We start from the raw sequence: 22,139 nt of genomic DNA on the forward strand, positions 1-22,139 counted from the left end.
GGGAGCACCGCCAACAGGCTGGCGGTGCCCCGCAGGGCATTCTGACCGCGGCGGTTTGGCCGCGGTCAGACCAGGAAAACCGGCGGTCTCCCGCCGGTTTTCCGCTGCCCTGGGAATCCCCCATGGCGGCGCAGCTTGCTGCGCCGGCATGGGGGATTCCGACCCCCTCACCGCCATCCTGTTCCTGGCGGCTCCGACCGCCAGGAACAGGATGGCGGTGAGGGGTGTCGTGGGGCCCCTGGGGGCCCCTGCAGTGCCCATGCCAATGGCATGGGCACTGCAGGGGCCCCCGTAAGAGGGCTCCACTTTGTATTTCAGTGTCTGCTTTGCAGACACTGAAATACGCAACGGGTGCCACTGCACCCGTCGCACATACCCACTCCGCCGGCTCCATTCGGAGCCGGCTTCCTCGTGGGGAGGGGTTTCCCGCTGGGCTGGCGGGCGGCCTTCTGGCGGTCGCCCGCCAGCCCAGCGGGAAAGCCAGAATGGCCTCCGCGGTCTTTCGACTGCGGAGCGGGCATTTGGCGGCTCCCTCCAGGCGGGCGGCTCCCGCCGCCCGCGGGGGTCAGAATGACCCCCTATGTGCCTCTAGTTCCTTCAACGCTCAGTTGGGGTCTTTGTAATTACGGGACCTCTAATGATGGGGCAGGTTGGAGAGGGCGGGTCTATTAGTTCTATTAGGAATACATATACCTGTGTTCTCTTTTTAAGCCTGAAGTAAGGTAGATAATTATATAACTTTATATAATTGTAAAATAGTGATGATGAATTGCTCCTATACGCATGTTATGTTATTCTGTTCTGTTTTGCTATATCATCGCATCTCCCCATCGTGGTGCGGTGTTTTGGTATTGTATTATAGATACTTCATATGGTATATTTCAGTAGATGTTGTATATCTTAGAAATTACTACCAGATAGCAGATATTTTCATGAAGCTTTATCTCCATTGATTGTCTCTATTGTTTCATTTGTTTGACATTACACTGGTGTGGCCTTTTCAGGCTTTCAGCTGTATAATGCATGCGGATGTTAAGGGATTATTGCTAGCCCTCTGTTTCTGTATGCTGTATATTGTTTTGAAAAATGACAATAAAAATATAAAACACAAAAAAAAAGGAAACAGTTTTATGAACCTCAAAACACGAAATAACACAGTAATTGCCTGAACAACAACTAATGGCTAATGTAGGTGATAGCATCCTGGCTTCTAATTAAGGGGTGCGTTTATTTTCCTATGGTGCCTGCTTTCAAGAAAGGTAATTAGTCCCCTGGAGAAACGGGTGTTATGCACAGGGGCTTTAAGCTAGTCGATGGGTGTATGGCTAACAATGCGAAGGAGGCGAAAGGTTGCTGAGTCACACAGTGCTTGATTCAGCTGTCAACCTTTGTGTTTTTCATCACCAGTACTCCCACCCCAACAGGGCATAAATCCTAATAAAAACAAGCATTTGCAATGCAATGGGTCTCGCGTTTGCTCGAGTTGGAGCTATTAGCGTTGTAAACTCCTAACCAAACTTTTCTTGCCACATAAACTGAAAATGAAAAGTGATACAATTTCACATAAGGTAGCCGATTTAAAGCGTCATGTCATGAGCGTGAATGTGACTACTACAAAAAGACTGGTCTGGTTTCGCGTTTGCATAATAATAAAAAGAAAGAAAAACGAGCACGATTGTGCTGTGTAAAACCTTGAATTCACGAAGGAGCGCTAGGATAAACAATAGAATTAAACTGGTAGTCATGAAAAGCACTCGATTACTGCCCAGTGAGATAGCAGTGCCTACGAAATAAAGAGAAAAAGTAGTCCAGAAATCATATGGTAAACATGGAGCCTCGTACGTTTTCAGTAGTTTACCAGTGCTCTCGAGGAGGGCTAAACACCGGAAAACGCATGACGTATGCATGTCTTTCACTATTGAAATCAAGCAAATTTTAAAACGCAAGCCCACGAACCAACAAAAGTGATGGGGGTGAGGCGTGTGAATAAAATCCCACAGAGAGATTACAACAGGGACCGAGCACTTGTGTGCTTGACCCTAAAAATAGTGTAGAAGGACTGATTAGCATAAACAATGTGCAAAGACATCACATGTAGTGGCATTATGAGAGCTGATGTTGCAACCATATGATGTTACTCACTTTAAAGGTAATATACAGTTTTTACTATCAAAGTGCATGTATAGTGCCTGGTATATAAACTGTATGAATATAAATAATGTAACAATGTATGTATTCATATTTAAACCCATATTCACGTACGTCTACTTGTAGTCTCTACATGCCTAGTTATGAATGAGTGAAGCAACAAACAAAGTCACAGTTAAAAATAAGGAATACATTTATAGATATTAAGGGCATTATTTAGAGTTAGGGGCATCGGATAATCTGTCAGAACATGCTGGATATCCCATCTGCTAGTTTGGGGTTTCTATTGTGTGCACTAATAATGATGATTAATATTCTCTTTTGGACTTGAAAACATATATAGGCTGAATTGAAATAACTGCAATTGAATCAAATTTTGTATGATGAGTAGAAATGAGTAGGCATGCCACACTTTCATGTTCTATGCTATCACTTTCACTAATTCCTGCTTCTCCCCGCATACTACTTCTCCCATTAAGCTGTACAGAGCACAGTCAAGCTGACCAGTAGCGGTTTATTTCCACTGTTATGAATGCATTGCCTTTGATGAACTTTTCACTGTTCTCTGTGATTTGTAACATTAGCCAAGGTCTCTTCCAAGTCCTTCTGTTGTGATCACTAGTCTATTCATTGGAAGGATATTGTATTTAAATGTTTCATATTAGTTAGAACATCTCAGTGTGGAAATTAGCTTAGAGGACATTGAATATGTTTTTAGTTCTGTCCTAAAGACAACTTTAGCTGTCTTGCATGCTTCATTTTTTTTTAGAAAGCTATCACACAAAATATACATACATATACTGTATAGGGACTCCCAATAAAAACTCTTTCATCACTAGACTGTTGACATGTCACTCAAATTATACTCCCTCCCATCCCAGTAGAAGGCATAAATCAAAAGACCAGCCAACTCCAGACATTTGGATGCCTTTACTTTGAGTGATTGTATTTTCCATTGCACAATTACACATACACCTACAAAATAGTTCCCTCAAAATAGAAAGTGTTAAACACTTGCACTTTCCAATGACTGATAGTCCCTATGTATAGTAAGGTTACAGTCACCTATTTTCATAACTCCCAAGACATTTATTGCAAATTGCAAAGTTCATTCCTCACTATAAACCATTTTTGGTATATTTATTTATCCTCCTGAAAATTAACCGTCATTAGAGTAGCTAGAGTGTATTTGCAGATTTTTAGGTTGAAGCCACACACCCACATAGCACTGCGATTGTCATTTGAACCCACAACTTATATCTGACTTCAAAGAGCCCTCTAGTTATTAATTGTGGAACTGCATCCCCTCTTTGGTAGCATTGAACAATCAATGTCAGTAAGCAGAAGATACTCTTCTCAAATCAAAGACAAAGCTTAAACCCACAAAAACATAAACAGCCAAAATAAGCTAATTGTACTTGTATTTTATAGTGAACTAAAGTTTCTAAAAAATAGTAGTGAGTGTTTACAATTTTTAAAACTAATTATCCATTTGGAAAACAAGCACTAATGATTAAAACAGCAGACGTTTGTATGCCCATTTTTTATAGTAAATCCACACCCCCATCTGCCTGGTACAGTTGCTTCTGACTTGAGCTGGACTTCTATTAACACGAAGGGGGACTGCTGAGTCATCAAAATATTTCAATGTTTTTGAAGTAGACTTATGAGGGACACAAAGTAACAACTGGTAACAACTAGTTGAACTGATGCTTCATATAAGAATGTAAATGCTTTTGTATCTGACTCCATAAAGACACTATGGGGTCATTATGACCCTGGCGGTGAGTGGAAATGTGGCAGTAGTACCGCCAACAGGCTGGCGGTAAATACAGCCACATTATGAGAATGGCGGGTTGGCTGCTCTTGTCCTGGGATTCCTCACTGGGGTCAGTAGCCATGACAGTTTGGGGTAACCAGAGTCACCTGCAAATATGGAGGGACAACTATTAGACACACCCCTGTAGGGATATCTCCAGACCCAGGCAACCATTCCCACTGATTTGCTTTCAGGTGCTCACCTAATAGCCACACACGGTGCCTCTGGAGTTGCCCCATCACATAAGGGATGCTGCTATTCAGCAGGATGCAAGCGTCATGTACTGAGCCAGGGAATTTGGCATTAACATGGGAGATGTACTGGTCGGCCAAACACACCACCTGCACATTCATCGAATGATAACTCTTCCGGTTTCTGTACACCTGTTCAATCCTGCGGGGGGTACCAAAGCCACATGTGTCCCATCAATGGCCCCTATGATGTTGGGGATATGTACCAGGGCATAGAAATAACCTTTCACTGTAGGCAAATCCTCCATCTGAGGGAAAACGATGTAGCTCCGCATGTGTTTCAGCAGGGCAGACAACACTCTGGACAACACGTTGGAAAACATAGGCTGGGACATCACTGATGCTATGGCCACGGTTGTTTGAAATGACCCACTTGCAAGGAAATGGAGTACTGACAGCACCTGCACTAGGGGGGGGTTCCTGTGGGATGGCAGATAGCTGAAGTCAGGTCTGGCTCCATCTGGGCACACAGTTCCAGGATTGTGGCACGATCAAGCCTGTAGGTATGATCACATGTCTTTCCTCCATTGTCGACAGGTCCACCAGCGGTCTGTACACCGGAGGATGCTGCCATCTCCTCACATGTTCCAGCGGACGGTGCCTATGAAGGACAACAGCGAACACAGAGTCAACCAACTCAGAGGTACGTACACACAGCTTACACAGAACACGATTCTTAATCCGAAATTTGCATGTATGAGTGTTGAGGCAAGGCCTAGGTATGTGTGACGCAGTTAAAAATTAAGCCATGTGGGCCCCTGAAATGGCGGCCGCCTGACCTGTAAAGTGGGACAATGGGATGTAAGGTCAGTGCGCTGGCATTGTACACCATCGCGGTAAGCGGCCGAAGACCGTGGCGCAATTCTGCATTGGTGTACATTGGACCCTATGGGTCCCAGGAGTCAATGACAATGTACGCTGGCGATGATGGTACGCACCGCCGCGGACGTGACCGCCATTTTCTATCTGTTCAATCACTCGATACCTGATCTTCAACAGGAGAGGACCTACACTGCAAGTGCTGCTGTGACCTCAGTCTGGAAGAGACAATGGCTCGTGCGTCTGGGGAAAGGGCCCCTGCCTTCACGTCAGAGGAGTTGGAGAAACTCGTGGATGGGGTCCTCCCCCAGTACATGCTACTCTATGGTCCTCCAAACAAACAGGTTAGTACACTGGGAGCATGCTGTATGGGCTATGCCTGTGTGGAGTGGGGTGGATGAAACATGGGGGGGAGATTGAGGTGTGCATGAAACGACAGTGAGTGCATGTGCCACATGGCAAGGATAGTGATGGGGGCCAATGACTGTGACGGTGCAGTTGGTAATAACTTTTCTTTTTCCCCTGTACAATTCCTGTAGGTCAGCGCCCACCAGAAGAAGGATGTTTGGCGTGCCATTGGCGAGGACGTCTAGACCCTGGGGGTCTATCACAGACGGAGCACCCACTGCCGTAAGAGATAGGAGGACATTCGCCGCTGGAGCAAGAAGACGGCGGAGGCCCAGCTGGGGATGGCCTCTCAACGTGGGAGGGGTGCCCAACACACCATGACCCTCCTGATGTTCAGGATCCTGGCGGTGGCGTACCCGGAGTTGGATGGGCGCTTGAGGGCATCACAGCAGACACAAGGGGGTGAGTACACTCTCATTCAGCTGATTCAACTCGCAGTGGAGGTGTCTGGGTGGGGGAGGTGGGCTGTGGGTTTCCCTAGTCCAGGGCGAGTGTGCTAGTTAGGTCCCCTTCTTCTGGCAGACCCTGTGCCCCCCCACCCCACCCCACCTGTGTACAGTGCCAACTACACCTAGTCAGGCTCCTGTGACATCCATGTGTGCAGATGTCGGCCCTAGCTTTGTAGGACATGTCCCAGGGATTGAACAGTGGACCCTAACTGCGCGGCGTAGTGCAGGGGGCTTCTGTGTCTGTCGTGTCTGCCAACGGTAGCGGTAATGCATGCACTCAACATGTCTTTCTTCTGTGGTCCCCACCCTTTTTGTGGTCTCCCTGTTCTTGTGAGCATTAGCATCATCAGGCGGAGGAGCAGTGGCACCAGAGCAGGAGGGAGCTGCATCCCACATGGCCCTGGAGGGCGAGACTACGGACTCAGAATTCACCAGTGGGACGGAGGGCGAGGGGAGCTCCATGGCGGGGACCGGAGCTGAGACCAGCGATACGGACTCGTCCTCTGATGGGAGCTCCCTTGTGTTGGCAGCCACATCTGTGCCCCCTGCATCTACAGGTACAGACGCCACTCCTCCTACCAGCACTGCCCTCCCAGCAGCCCCTCAGCCTTTGCCCCGTGCCCGCTCACCCAGGAGGGTGGGCATCACCTTCGCCCCAGGCACCTCAGGCCCCGCCCCAGTCACCCCTGCTGACCTCAGTGAGGGGGCCATTGACCTCCTCAGGTCCCTCACTGTTGGGCAGTCTACCATTTTGAATGCCATCCAGGGTGTAGAGAGGCAGTTGCAACAAACAAATGCATTCCTGGAGGGCATTCATTCTGGTCAGGCAGCCGTTCAGCAAGCTTTTCAGACTCTGGCCTCAGTACTGATGGCAGCTATTGTCCCTGTCTCTAGCCTCCACCCTCCAACTACCTCCACCCAGACCCACACCCCTGTACCTCAGCCTATCCTAAGCACACCATCAGACCAGCATGCACACACGTCAACACACAAGGGAAGCTCTGGCAAACATAAGCACCACACATCCCAGAGGCACTCACGCAAGCATCACACACATGCAGACACACCAACATCCACTGCCTCCACTGTGTCCCCATCCTCCTCGTCTCCCTCCTCCCTCCCAGTCTCGTCTCCACTCACACCTGCATGCGCTACATCGTCAGCTACTACCTCCATCACCAGAACACCCACCACCACACCCCGCTCATGTGCAGTCACCACCCCCACTACCATTCACACGTCCCCTGTGTCCTCTCCCCGTGTGTCTGTGACTCCCTCTCCCAAGATACACAAACGCAGACACACACCCACCCAACAGCCGTCCACCTCACTACAGCCTCCAGCGCATGCACCTTCACCCAAAGTCACCAAACGAACACCTCCTACAACCACAACCTCTTCCTCCACTCCCAAACCCCCTCCAGCTACCCGTCCCAGTGTTCCCAAAAAACCTTTCCTGTCCACCCTTGACCTCTTTCCCTCACCTCCCCCACCCTGTCAGTCTCCTAGGGCCCGACTCTCCAGGTCCCAACCTAGCACCTCAGCCACAACATCTCCGGGACCAGTGGTGCCAGTAGTCACCGGATTCTGGAGTGCACCAGGCAGCAGGGCAGCCAGTGTGGCTAGGAGCCACAGCACTGATAGCCCCCCACCTGTCAAGCATCAAAAGTTGGCCAGTGCCCAGCGGGAGAGGGGGAAGACTCCAGCCACCAAAGCCGCTCCCAGTGGTACAGGTGGGAGTGTTGAGTCAGCTGCGACACCTTCCAAGGTGGGGAAGAGGCACAAGAAACTCAGCAAGTCTGGGAAGAGCAGCACGGCGGCGAAGACCGCCATCAGCCCCGCTGCCCAGGAGGCCACCACCATCATCCCTGCTGCCCAGGAGGACACCGCCATCATCCTCGCTGCCCAGGGGGCCACCGCCATTATCCCCGCTGCCCAGGAGGCCACCGCCATCATCCCCGCTGGGCCAGACAGGACCGCCAGCACCAGCCCCGCAGGGCCAGAAAGGACCGCCAGCACTAGCCCCGCAGGGCCAGAAAGGACCGCCAGCACCAGCCCCGCAGGGCCAGAAAGGACTGCCAGCAGCTGAGTCGCAGGGCCAGACAGGACCACCAGCAGCCGAGTCGCTGCCAAGGACCCCACTGCAACAAGCACCGCTGAACAGGACACCGTCGCCACAAACACCGCTGCCAAGGATACCGCCGCCACAAGCACTGCTGCCAAGGACACCGCCACCACAAGCACCGCTGAACAGGACACCGCCACCACAAGCACCGCTGCCAAGGACACCCGCGCCACAAGCACCGCTGAACAGGACACAGCCGCCACAAGCACCGCTGGCCTATGAGCGCCAAGGGCACTGACGCTACTGTGTCCGCCACGAGCAGGATGAAGCAGTCTGGGCACAAAGCCCCCTCCAGAACCAGTGGAGAAAGGCATCCACTACCTCAGTCCTTGGCAGGATTAAGCACTCTGGGCACAAAGCCCCCTCCAGAGCCAGTGGAGAAAGGCATCCACTACCTCAGTCCTTGGCAGGATGAAGCACTCTGGGCACAAAGCCCCCTCCAGAACCAGTGGAGACTGTTATCCACTTGAGAGACTGTGGCTTTGCACTCCCCAGGATTCAACAGTGGACAAACCACCCACTGTAGAGACTTGAGAGACTGTGGCTTTGCACTCCCCAGGATTGAACAGTGGGCAAACCACCCACTGTAGATACTTGAGAGACTGTGGCTTTGCACTCCCCAGGATTGAACAGTGGGCAAACCACCCACTGTATAGACTTGAGAGACTGTGGCTTTGCACTCCCCAGGATTGAACAGTGGGCAAACCACCCACTGTAGAGACTTGAGAGACTGTGGCCTTGCACTCCCCAGAATTGCACAATGGGCATGGGGCCCCCTCGTGGATTTGGCGTAGTGCACTCAACCGGCTGAGGTGCCCTCCTTTTCCCATCCCCCTTAGGTGCCTGTTTTATTGCTATCTGATGTCCCTGCAGTGTTCTTTCTGTCATGTTCGGGTATTGGGTGTGGGCCTCGCCCATGCCGTGTGGGCCCAGTGTTCCACGGACTTCAATGGAGCAATACCTGGACTACTTTTCTTGGTGTATATATTTGTTAATTGTGTATATATATTTTTGCGTACTGGATTTTAATATATTACAATGGTTAGACTCATTACCTTTTGTCTTTGCATTCTTCCAGGGGGTTTGGAGGGTCTAACTGTAATTTATCATGCTGAATTAGTGTGTGTGTTGTAGTGGGTGAGGGTGGGGGTGGGGTTGTTGCGTGTGTGTGTCACTGTTTTTGCCCTCCCCCCTCCCCTGTGTCATAGGTGCAGTACTCACCGTGGTCTTTGCCGCCGGCGTTCGTGCTTCTGGTAGAGGAGCAGGAAGACAAAGGCAGGGAGTATCTGGAGTTCCGGTTCCATGGCGTCCTGGTTCCTCATGGGGTGTGTAGAGGTGAGCGTTTTCCCTTTGAAGTCCTGTTTCCGCCTTGTTTTTGTTCACGGTGAATCCGCCCTGGAAAAGGTGACGGATTGGTAGGTTGTGATACTGTGGGCGGTTCATTGTCCTCCGCCTGTCTGTTGGCGGTGACCGCCATGCTGTTTGTTTGTACCGCCGTGGTGGTCGGAATGTTAAAGTGGCTGTCTTTGTTGGCGGTTTCCGCCACGGTCGTAATTCCATTTTTTTTCCGCCGGCCTGTTGGCCGTCTTACCGCCGCTTTAACACCATCCGCCAGGGTTGTAATGACCACCTATGTGTTGTACACACCATTTGTTGTACACATGTTCTTCCTCTGAAGAGGTCCGTGCATTCTGACTCAGTTAAGTGTGTCTCCTAGAGAATAATTACATAGGCAGGGGAGTTCCCCTAAATTTTGCAGCAGTCTCTCCCATTTACCCATAGCCTATTTCTATTCCACAATAACACTTGTATCCCCCCCACCCAATAGATAATTCCCATATGCCTTGAAGCCCTTGGTGCATCGTCTGAGATAGATTCCTGAGGAATCTGAGATAACTGTGGTCTCAGAGGACTTTTTTTTTTTAAATCTCCCTTATGCTTCCCACAATGTGCACCTTCCTCTACCACCCCATCCTACTTAAACCACCCTTGGAGAACCCTCCCTAACTTCCTCATGGCCAATGCCTTTAGAAGCACCCTCCCCTGAGTCCACACACTTACAAAGCGAAAAAGAATACAGAAAGGAAAACCATGAGAACCCCAGAAATAACTGTATAAGCAAGAGAGGGTACAAACAGTCCCTGAGCAAAAACAGTTAGCCGCCTGACCAGAAGAGTGACTCCAGCTTGAAAGAAACCAAAACATCTTTTATCTCAGCTAGCTTTGCCTACGTCCTCACCTTCGCCCTCAGCTAGTCCTTTCGACTTTGATTAGCGTCATTGATTAAGTCATCAACCTCCTTACACTCTCTAAAGTTATACATCTTGTAGTTGTGCATGACTCTGAGAGTAGCAGCAAATTTTAGCTGAACCATGGCCCCCAATTTCCTCAGTGCATTTATCCTTTTTCCCAAATCCTACTGCCAGTAGAGGGTAATTGGAGACACATCTGAACCAGCTTCAAAAGCTACCCCATCTAGATTTTTGCCTCAATGCAATCAACAAGATATGTTCCTTAATGGTGAGGGTGTGGAAATTCACTAGAATCTTTCTTTGTTTACTGTTGTTAGGGACCTTTCTAAAGGGGTCTTGGTGAGCTCTCTGAATGTCTCTAAAGATGACTGCTTGAGGCTCATTTACTTGCACCACCACCTTGATCATTTTCATGACAAAGGCTTTCAGATAATTTCCCTCTAGCCCCTTGGGGACATTTAATAGCCTCAAATTATTTCTCCTTTGGTTGTTTTCCAATGCTTCAAGCTTCACCTGGCATCCCTCCTCTTTTGCCTTCAAGTTGCAAATTTCTTCCTTGGTAAGTACGACTCCATTATTGAACTCACTAATTGTTCCCTCTATAATGGCTGTCCTATCTGCCTAATCATCCAAGTTCTTTCCCAGATTCTCCCACATGCCCTGGATCTCCTTTTGGTTAGACTTGTAGACTTTGAATCCCTTAGCCCACAGCTTGTACTTCTTCCTTCCTTTGCTGGGACTAATGTCGCTTCTGCCGCTTTAAGCGTTTCAGCTACCAGCACCACTATTTGCTTTGTGCCAGCCAGAGCCACTTGCCCCTTTCTCAATACACCACAGCTGCTGGTGTGACTGATGCTGTCTCTGCTGCCTCTCTTCAGGAGATTCCTGCTGCTCTCTAACCCCAGTGAAGCTCCAGTATGGCTCTCAGCCAACGCTCCGAGCCACACCCGCTTGTTCCTGGTCCGCTGTGAATGCTGCGTCACTCCAGTTTTGTCGCACACCTCAACCGTGCTATGCCATCACCTCTCTCATCGCTGAATCACTAGTCCCTGAGGAAAGCAAGGTAAGTTCCCAAAATAAGAATTATCTCAAGACCAGCATTTTCAAAGGACTCTCAACCTGCATACTGGCCTGGCACGTCCTGCTCAGGAACAGGTGCTCCTGTGACTTGCACATAGCTGGCTGCCATGTTCCCCCCTAGTAATGACAAGCTTGATGTAAGAATTTCAGTACTTTTGCATTTGACTTGTGAGTGTTGCCTGTCCCAACTCCACAGCCATCTACGCCCCAAGTCCACCACTATGCCCGGAGTTGGGGTCATGTTCTTGGTAACACTAGTGCACTTCATTATAGCACACAATATCCCAGCCCTGAGTACCAAACGTGCTTCAGTGAAAAATGGTACATACTTAATATAACTCATGCATATTAATATGACATGTGAATAAACTTATGTTCGTAGGACCAGGGTATTGTGATACTGCCTGAAAAACCAGAGTACTGTGATGTGATTATATTTAGACAGAGGATTGCAGGGATATAGCACATTGTACTATTTAAGAGTGCTCTTGTGCGCTCGCCATGGGCCCAGGTTTTGCACAAGACATGCTCCTCGTGGGAACCACACCCATTGTGGCAGCCAGTGGGACTTGAGGATATTTAAACCCCGCCTGATGCCAACTGAGTGCTTGGCCTTGAGATTCGCCGCCCAGAGAAGAACACTCCAGGCCTGCTTACCTGAAAGGATCGTCGTCATCAAAGGAGCCACCACTGGTCATCATCACTTCAGTCTCCAGGCACCACAATCCTGACCTACAAAGAGAAAAGATAAGAGTATAAGAAAACCTACACTAAGATATCCAACAATTTGCTTGCAAGGCCAATCAGACTACAAAGAGGCTTTCAAAGGTAACACTGATGTTGAGCTAGAGCAGTGGTTCCCAAAGTTTTTTGACCCGCGGCTCCCCTGACCTATTGGCCACTGGCCATGGCTCCCCATTATGTTACTTTTTTTTGGTGGGTGGGGGGATGTAAACCCGGCCTCTGGAGTAGTTCCTTTTTTCACTCTAAAACATAATTGGGATGGAGCCGATGAAGGTACCATATTCATAAATATAACAAAATTAAAATGTAACAATTGTTTAATTTAAAAAAACAAACTTTAATTTGTAAAGTCAGAAACAATACTCTTCAACACTTGGGTGTACATTTGGATTTTTTTAAAACAATAGACCCAAACTGGGCTAACATCACAGAGGAATTTTCTCAGTTGAGAAACGCGGATTGTTACCCATGCGCAGGAATGTGTTTGCTCAATAAAAAACATAAAGGTGTTTACACAGAACCTGTGGGAAAATATATGTAAGCAGTTTCCCCCTCAACCGGCAGGTTGCCCAAATGCTGAGCATTGGAATAACCAAGTTCATTAGGTAATAAATAACCATGCTATGTATATCATACAGAAATAAATTAAGTAGTTTAACATGAAATATTCAATCCCTCTCCAGTAGGTGGCGTCCGAGCCTATGAAATGCTGTCTATGGAACTAGCATAGTCCTCGATGAAAATGCCAAATTAGGGCTTTGGTATCTGTTTGTATATTTGAATTATGTGACTTTTGTGCAATTTAACGAACTCCAGTAACAAAGGAATGAACACAAAAATGATTCTTATATAAATTTACAGTTTTAAAATTTGATTTCCTATTAGGTCATAAGATTAATTGGCACCATCAGCACATAATTGTACCATAAAGTGCATCTTTTCACGGCGCCCCTGGCTGGCTTTAATGGCGCACCTGGAAGCCGCGGCGCACAGTTTGGGAACCTCTGAGCTAGAGGGTCATATATTCAAGTAATAAACAAGTTAAGACTTGATGAGAAAAAGCATAGCCAATACAAGCATGGTACCTAACCCACAATCTAAAGACTAAAAGACTTATGTACTTGAGGCAAGTGTGGATGTTGTGTGACGCAACACAACTTATGTGAAAGTCAATGCAGAAAAGGTAATCATAGCAATTGTGACTACATTGTTGATGCTTCGTATTACTAGGTGTTATGTTTGCCAGGAGTATCGCTAATCATTGCTTGTATGTGTTCTAGTTATGCCTGATATCTGCACTGCGGAGGTTGATGGACTGACAACGCTGGTCACCCAAAGGGTTGAGACATTCACAAGTACACCTAAGGCATACACATCTCTCCGGCTGTATTGCAGGTAGATGCTCTAATAGTCCATTTCACCTACAATCAATCCAGGGGTGACAAGAGGGTAGTGGGTGAGGTAAGACAGGAGTATTTAGGAAATAACAATAATTCCCACTCTCTTTTCAAGGTTGACGTCTGTCAACAGAAGAGCGCTAACCAGAACAGGCCTCCTTCTAGGGTTTCAATCACTCTGCTTGTGGGTTATTTAGGGCTCAGGTAGGGACTATTGGAGCACAGGAGGAACGCCACTATTGTCTCCGCTGAAGCCACATCATGGGCCTTACCAAGTGAGAGCCTACTTTGCTGATCTGACAGTGAGGGACCTCTAGTAATAACCTGTGGAACTGTACGTTCATGAAATAATGTAAATACTTTTGCATTTGACTTGTGAGGGACACCTCGTAATGACTTGCAGAGATGTACCTTCATGAAAGAATTTCAAAGCCTCTGCATTCAACTTGAGAGGGATACCTAATAATGACTGGGGGAACTGCAGCTTCATGAACAAGATTCATTGCTTTTGCATCTGACTCAAGAATGAATTTTAGTAATGCATTGAGGAACTGCATCTCTGGTAAAGAATGTAGCATTTGATTTGAGTGGGACCTCTAGTAACCACTTAAGGATTTGCAGGTTTGAGTATATGTGCATAAATGTATACATATATATATATATATATATATATATATACACACGTATATATATATATGTGCTAACTATCTATCTATCTATCTATCTATCTATCTATATATGAATTATTATTGATGAGAATTATTGATGAGAATTATTGATGAGAAAACTGTGCATGGCGGGGTGTGAGATATAGTTACCTTACCTTATAACTTCCCTGTAACCTTTGGTTTTTAAATTGAATATATGTATAATATGTAAATATGTATATGTTCAATTTAAAAACCAAAGGCTCCAGACAAGTTATAAGGTAAGGTAACTATATCTCACACCCCCGCCATGCACAGTTTTCTCATCAATAATTTCACTACAAATGTTGCAGTGATATTATGAATCATGGCACGAGTTCTAGTTACTTGAGATAACTATAACTTTAGCTGGTGAATTCAAATGGTCTTATGTGTGTAAAATCTGAACCTAACTATAACGTCCATGTAACCTTTGTTTTTTCAGTGAATTTCTAAGGTTTTTCAAATTCTACCTCCTAACTGTAATGTCCCTGTAACTTTTGTTTTTTTCAGTGAATTTCTAGATTTTTTTAACATAAAGTAATATTTAATTACTATAGGTTAATCCAACTGCCACTGTGCACCGCCTCCGGGGGAGCGTGGTGGCCAACCCTCCCCATACAGCCAAACCCACGCTGCGCATGGCCTTTGGCTGTAAGCATCAGGCGGTTGGCTGCAGGACTTGGCATGTGGCCAGGCCCTGCAGCTAACCCCCCAATTGCAGCCAGTCCCATGCTGCACACAGCCTTTGGCCATGCACAGTGGAAGTTAGCCAAAAAACCTGGCTCGTGGCCAGGCCTTGTGGCCAATTCCCCAAAGGCAGCCAACCCACAGACCTCATCCCTGGGCTACTTTTGGCCCCAGGGACCCCATCACCTGGGGCCTGGTGTAGAAGTGGTTTTCTGGGTCCCTGACTACGTGTGTGAGTGGCTGCATGGGTGTATGAGTGGTTGTGCTGGTGTGTAAGTGGGTGTGGGAGGGCCTTTGTGAGTCTGTCAGTGGGTGTGGGAGTGGTTCTCTGAGTAAATGTATCAGTCACTGTATGGATGTGTGAGTGAGTGTGTGTATATCTGAGTGGGTCTGTGAGTATCCTGTGTAGGTCTGTGTGTGAGTTGTTCTCTGAGTCTCTGACTGGATGAATCAGGGACTGTACAGATGTGCAACTGGGTGTACGAGTGGGTGTGGCAGTGAGTTTGTGGGTCTCTGAGTGAGTGTGTGATGGTTGTGTGGATGTGTAGGCGGGTGTGTGAGTGTGTGGTGGGTGGGTGCATGAGTGTGTGTAATTGGCTATGTGGATCTCTCATTGGTGTGTCAGTGGCTGTATGGGTGCATGAGTGGGTGTGTAAGTGGCTCTGTGTGTCTAGGTGTGTAAGTGGTTGTATGGGTGTGTACATAGCTGTGAAAGTGTGCGAGTGGGTCTGTGAGTGGCTTTATGGATGTGTGAGTGGGTGTTTGAGGTACTATGTGGGTGTGTAAGTGAGTGTGTGAATGGGCCTGTGAGTGGTGCATGTTTTCTTTAATTGGGGTCTGGATGTGCAGATCCATCACAGATTCACGCTGGGGGCCGTGCTGAGCATCGCAGTGGATCTGCAGACCCACGTACACCCCACAAAAATATTTGTGGGCATTTTCTTGCCAATGTGAGTCCCCTACAGGCCTCGCCATCAGTCCTATGGGGCAGGATACCTCAATCCTGAACCCTTATATTCTATTTGCACTTTATTTCCTCCCCAGGAACTGTGTCCGGATTCACAAAATGGCAGCCTAAACTTTTCTCTCAGGTTATAGCCAGCCAATCACTGCATTTCTGTTGGTGCGTGGGTCCGAGTCTTTAGATATACATAAATATTTTTTCTTAAACGCCTACAAAACTACTGAACAAATTTACACCAGATTACACAAAGAGCTCTTTCTGGACCAAGATCTAGCTTTCTGACAAATGTGGTGTAACTATGCTAAGTGGTTCGGGCTGTAGTTGTGCATAAAATCCCTAGGGGAACTGGCATGGGGAAAACAGGTTTTTGACCCCCTCCTTTTTCTCTGTTCCCACATGACAAATTACCCTGAAACTTTCCAGACAGCAGTTGAAGTGATTTGCACACTAATTTTGAAACTTTTGTGAAGATTTGTCAAACACCACCAAAGTTATTAGCAAAACAAAAAATGTTTTTCCTATAGAAACTAGGTCCTAACTATAACAACCTCTGTTTTTGTTTACTGAAGCTGTTGGTTGTTTTTTACTCTGTGCACTAGAACTTTGCTAACAGGGTCCCAGTGCATGTGCTATGACCCTATAAAACATGTTGAAATTTGCCTTATTCCTATTAGGCAAATTTAACTTACCTGTAGGTCCCTAGAATATGGTACAAAGTGTACCCATGGCCTATAAGTTAAAAGTTACTAATCACTTCAGCACCCATTGCGGCAGCGCAAGCATGACTGCTGGTTTACCTCTGTAGCCTGTCTGTGCAGTTTTAAAATTGCCATTTTGACCAGCCGGAACAACTCCTTTTGACAGGCCTAAATCTGCTTTTTAAATTTTAATAAGTCACCCATACGTAGGCGTTACTATCCATAAGGCTGGGTCTGTGATATTTAAAAAAGGGACGTGTAAAAAGTTAATGTTAAAGATGTCTTTACAGTGGAAAGGCCACAAAAGCTATTGTCAGCATAGAAGAGTTAGATGTTCAATAGAAATGCATTGAGATAGAACGTTACATTTAATAATGTTTTCTCTGGCTAGGAAACAGCTGCAAATTTCCTTCATGGACTTTTAAAATATTATTACAGGGCTAATTCACAAGTAAAGTCAAAACTGTAATACATTGCTAGTAAAAGGGACTTTTAGAAAGCTATCTTTTCCCTGCCAAAAGCCTCAGGTGGCCCACTTACACAAGCTCCTACTGTTACCCAGGAGCTTAATAGCCCCCTTTGATGAGGTGTTAAATTGCTCCCAGAGCAGAAACAAAGGCCTTGGGTGTGGGGAGTGGGGAGATGTTCTGCTGGCAGGATGACTATCTGGGCTTTGCTTAGCTACTTCCTCATTAACTTCAAAGAGACCTACCCTCTCATAAACAAATATAAGCTGACACCTGGGAAGGACCCTCCTTTGTTTCCCTTTAGTCAGGCAAGCACCAATACTAGTGGGAGATGACGTGCCTACAGAACTGATTTGAAGTCACCACAGGGAAGAATTTGCCAATTTCCCTAGCCACACCTATGAGATGGATCATCAGGCTCCACACAAGGGGAGAAGGATCTCACCATATTGGATTTAGACAGAGAAGGCCACTGTGGGATTGCTTTATTTATCTACATATATATTTTATTTATTTCTTTATTTTATTTATTTAGAATGTGTAGAAAGCACTTTATCACCAATATGGTTTCCTGGCACTACTGACCTCTACTAGGACAGGAAATAGCTGCACAGATGGTGAAAAATAATACAGAGCATTAACAAGGAAAGAGCCAGGTTTTCAAAGCTTTTCTAAAATGCAAAAGAACAGCAGAGGATGTGAGGGAAGCACAAAACTTACTCCAAAGCTGGGCGGCTCTCATCATAAAAGCATACCCACCTTGTCTTATCTTCCGAAATTTGGCAATGCGGATAGGTAACCCCTAGATAACAGGCAGAGTCAGATGGTAGTGGTCCGTCCTTGGGTGACAATGGCCAGAAGTTGGCAGGGAGACTCAGAGGAATTTTGTATCTGAGCCACACAGAAATTCAGTTTTGTACCCATTGAATTTAAGGGAGTTGGAGTTCAGCCATGTGACAATGTCATTCATTCCGGTATGAAAGACATTGACCGCTGTCTGGTGGTCACTATCCAGTGACAGAATCAGCTCAGTATCATCAGCATAATTGACCAATCTAAGGTTATGGGTTTTGATAAGGTTCACTAGTGGCCTCATGCATATGACTAACAGCTGGCCCCTGAGAGACTCCATGTTTAATTTCCCTGAAAGCAGAGTGGAAGGGAGGAAGTGCAAAAGCCTGGCAGTGCTCCGACAGATAAGAGAGCATCCAGTTCAGTACAATTCCACTTACTCTAACCAAGGCGAGTCTGTCCAGAAGTATTTTTTCGTTGACTGTGTTGAAAACGGCTGAAAAATCAAGTAATATCAAGATTCCCGACAGGCCACTATCGACTAGCATCCAAATGGTAATGAGTAAGGTCGACTCAATTCCATGCCCTGGTCTAAATCCAAACTGCTCTTTCTCTAGCAAGGTGTGATGTTCCAGATAATGGGACAGTTTTTTTGCTAACATAACGTTCCAGTATTTTTACCTGGAAAGTGTAACAATGAAATTGGCCTGTAGTTACTAAGGACTGACGGGTCCAAAGAGAATTATTTCTAAATGGGTGTGACAATTACTTTTTTCCAAATCTGTGGCACTGCATCAGAAACCAAAGATTCATTTGAAATCTACCGTAACAGTGGGAAATACACATCAGTTAAATCTTTACAGACCCTATGCGGCAGGGGATCAAGTGGTGAGCCAGATTGTGGATTTGGCTAAGGAGCTGAAACAGTCATCTGAGATAGTTTTGAAGTTGTCAAACCTCCACCTGAAGTTATTCAAGAGATGGCCTGGCTCAGAAAAGATATGGTAGGCTTGTGGTAGGACACACAGGAACTACTGAGAAAGTCGGTAGTGCATCTGTGGGAACTGCTTCTCTATTGGCCTACATCCACATGCTAGTATCAGGCATAAATGTGCCACCCCATGACACTCTCTTCAGAACATTAACACTAAAGACAAAGGAATGACTGCACCTACTGTTGAGACCTATGAGGAGACCTGAAGGGCCGGGCCGGCTCCCACTTGTACTCAGGATGAAGAAGTGGACTCCAAGTGTCAGTTGGAGGACCTCCTGTTAAGCTACAGGGACACAAGATGTGAAAAGCCCTTTTCCTGAAGAGCCCAGCTGACCAATTTCTACTGGACCTGCCCTAGACTCTGCTTGTAGTTTCTACTTGAGCAAGTCTTGACCACCAAGTTCTGACCTTGAGGTCCTGGGACCCATGACTGTGTCAAATTGTTCTCCTAACATCCTAAAAAACCTGGGACTTAGAAACGTTTTGGCTCCAAAGATCTCCTGAGGACGAGGTCAAACCTGCCAAGTCAGCCCAATGAAGGTGCATTGCTGCTCAGACAAAGATTGAGGTCACTCTTTTGCTCGGGAATTTTCTGCAGCAGCTAATTTGTTTCAGCTGGATGCCAGGAAGAGGGTCTCTAGGCGTGTGGAGCTCTGATCAACTGTAGCTTGCAGTGTTGCTCTGCTGGAGGAATCTGAACTCATAACAGTGATGAAGACAGAACATAGAAATTTACACCGGGCAAAGGTCCAATAATTCCCAGCTGGCATGGGACCGTCCTTGGGTGTAAATTTAGAATTTCCGCCTCTTTGAGCTTAACTGCCAAAAGTCAATGGACAGCATACACCGGCTATCTAGCCTTTTGGAACCCTTCTTGGCCACAGCCTGCTGTCTTGCCCTGCTGACGACTTTTGACTTCCATTTCAGAGGTCAAGTGTAATCATATGACCATGGTTGGCACGTAACATGTTTTTTGGGTACTATCTTTAAAGTTAAACTTAATAAATTGAAACCTCCAGTTCCCATTATTAGATTTTGTTATTGTGCTGTCAGTTTTGCTTTTTAAATTATCCTCTATTTTTTAAAGTAGTAGTGGAGTTTTATTGTGTGATATTTTTGACTTTTAACTGTTTTAGTACTTATAAATGGTTTACACATTTTCTTAAGTTAAGCTGGTATGCCCTGTGCCATAACTATCAGGGGTTGAGATGAGTTTTAAATTATTAAAACCTTTTCTGGACCTAACAAGAACAGTGACATTATTACTTGTGTCCATCCACCACAACTAATTATCCACTTTCTCACAAAAGTAATTTGCAGTGGGAACAAATTAAAACAAATTTTACAGTCCGGACTGGTTATTTATGTATTAACCCTGCCAAATTTGTTGTCTTGTCTTGGCATGCTATGACGTGCTACCTGTAAGCTATCTTTATCATAAAGGAATACCATACCATCACTTCACTCAAAATAGAAACCAGTCACTCAATTCTCAATGATTTGGCGAACTTTACAGCAAATCTTTCTCCATCATATTCTAGGATATTGAGATGTAAGCAAGACATACAGGAATGATCATGCAATGTGGGCTACACAGCAATCATATCAGCCCCCACCTTTCTCCCTTGAATCAGCATACCTCCATTACATTGAAGACTGTACACTGACAGTCATTACCATACCAGCGCTACAATGGGAGTCTCTTCAAAGCAAGTAGATTTTCCTACATAACAACAGAAGTCACTACAACACATGTATTAGCGCGTCTGACCTCATTTGGTTGATTTATAAGGGGACACGTTTGTAGGTCAATGGACCTTTTGACTGCGCTTCGAGTAGTTCCCACCATGTAACCCTGTACCAATACAACTCAATAGCAATCACAGTCAATAACATCAACAATCAATAGGAGTCAGTAATTACAACACACCATGACATCTCTGCAATGAATAACCACACCTTTAGGTAAAATTTAGAATGTTTATTTCCCTATATTGACAATGCTAATATCAAATATCTTAGTCTCAAAATCAAATGATAAGCATACAGAAACAATACTGGCTGACCAAATCGCCTAAAGAATCGCAATTTAATCAAAGTTTTGACCACTACACATTTGCAGGTTGCAGTACAAATCAATAGCAAGAATAACTGTGCAAACGAAATGACATACATTTAGATTCAGCAAAGAAAAGACATCAACTGTTATTACATGTAGTGAGCATCATCAATGAGTACCCTAACTAACCTTCAGATTAGAAAAGCATGTTAGGACTTTATGCAAAACAATTCAGTCAACAAGAATTTGGGAAAACATCTAACTATGGCTCTATCAAAATAAGTGGTTGGTACCTAGGGACAAAAGTAAATAGACATAACAATCAGTAACATCGTCTTATACCTTGCCTCAGTATAGTTCAGCAAGCTGTGACAGTCTCCGTCAACTGGACATCAGTTTGGTCAGCAAGGCATCATAATTCAGCATTCATGTTCAGTTAAAAGTAAAGGGCCATATGTACGAACACATTTTCCCATTGGCACAGAATGGGAAAAACACTTTGATACATCTGGCCCAAAGTCTCTTCCTGCAGTTCGGAAAAGAATAATAAGTAAACGCTCAAGAAGAATGGGGAGAATTGCCTCTCTCCTCTCGGTGCAGTCTGACTAAGTTAGATTTCCTAAAACTATTTCCCACGTTGCTATTGGTCAAAGAATCGTACGTTTACATTTTGTCCAATGAAAGTAGAACCCCATATCTAAGAAATTACTAGTACACGGTTCACATGCCGATGATTGGCTCCTCTTCTACTGTTCCCCTCGTTGGGCTTGGCAGGTATCAATATTGCATTGGCTTATACTTACGTCAGTGCATCCATTGTCTTCTCCTGGGAAGGCTGCCTTTACACACATTCAGTTATACAATGTATCCCTAGCCAGTACAGCATATTCTAGCAAGCAGTTCTCATGAGAAAGAATTTCAGTTAATAGCATTTGGTCAATGCAGTGGAAAATCACAATTTAATTCTCAAACAGCCATTTTATAAATTGCCCAAGCAATGCAGCTTGACACGAGGCCGTGCAACTAGGCCCAAGACCTCGCTAAATTAAGGTCTACAATTAATAAAGCAAATACATAATACATAACTTTTAATATGACATACTACTACATTAATCCAGACAAAAGCTCAACATTTTACATTAATAAGCTATTAATAAGTACACTTTGTGAACATTGACGATCACTCAAGTAGGCACAATTTCAAATGCATGTATTATTTCTCTACATCAACTCATTTTCTATGCAAATTCCACACTCAGAATACATGAAAATTCATTAGTAAAATTCAGCGTTAACA

The sequence above is a fragment of the Pleurodeles waltl genome, chromosome 6 (genome assembly GCF_031143425.1).
Source record: "Pleurodeles waltl isolate 20211129_DDA chromosome 6, aPleWal1.hap1.20221129, whole genome shotgun sequence".
NCBI lineage: Eukaryota > Metazoa > Chordata > Amphibia > Caudata > Salamandridae > Pleurodeles > Pleurodeles waltl.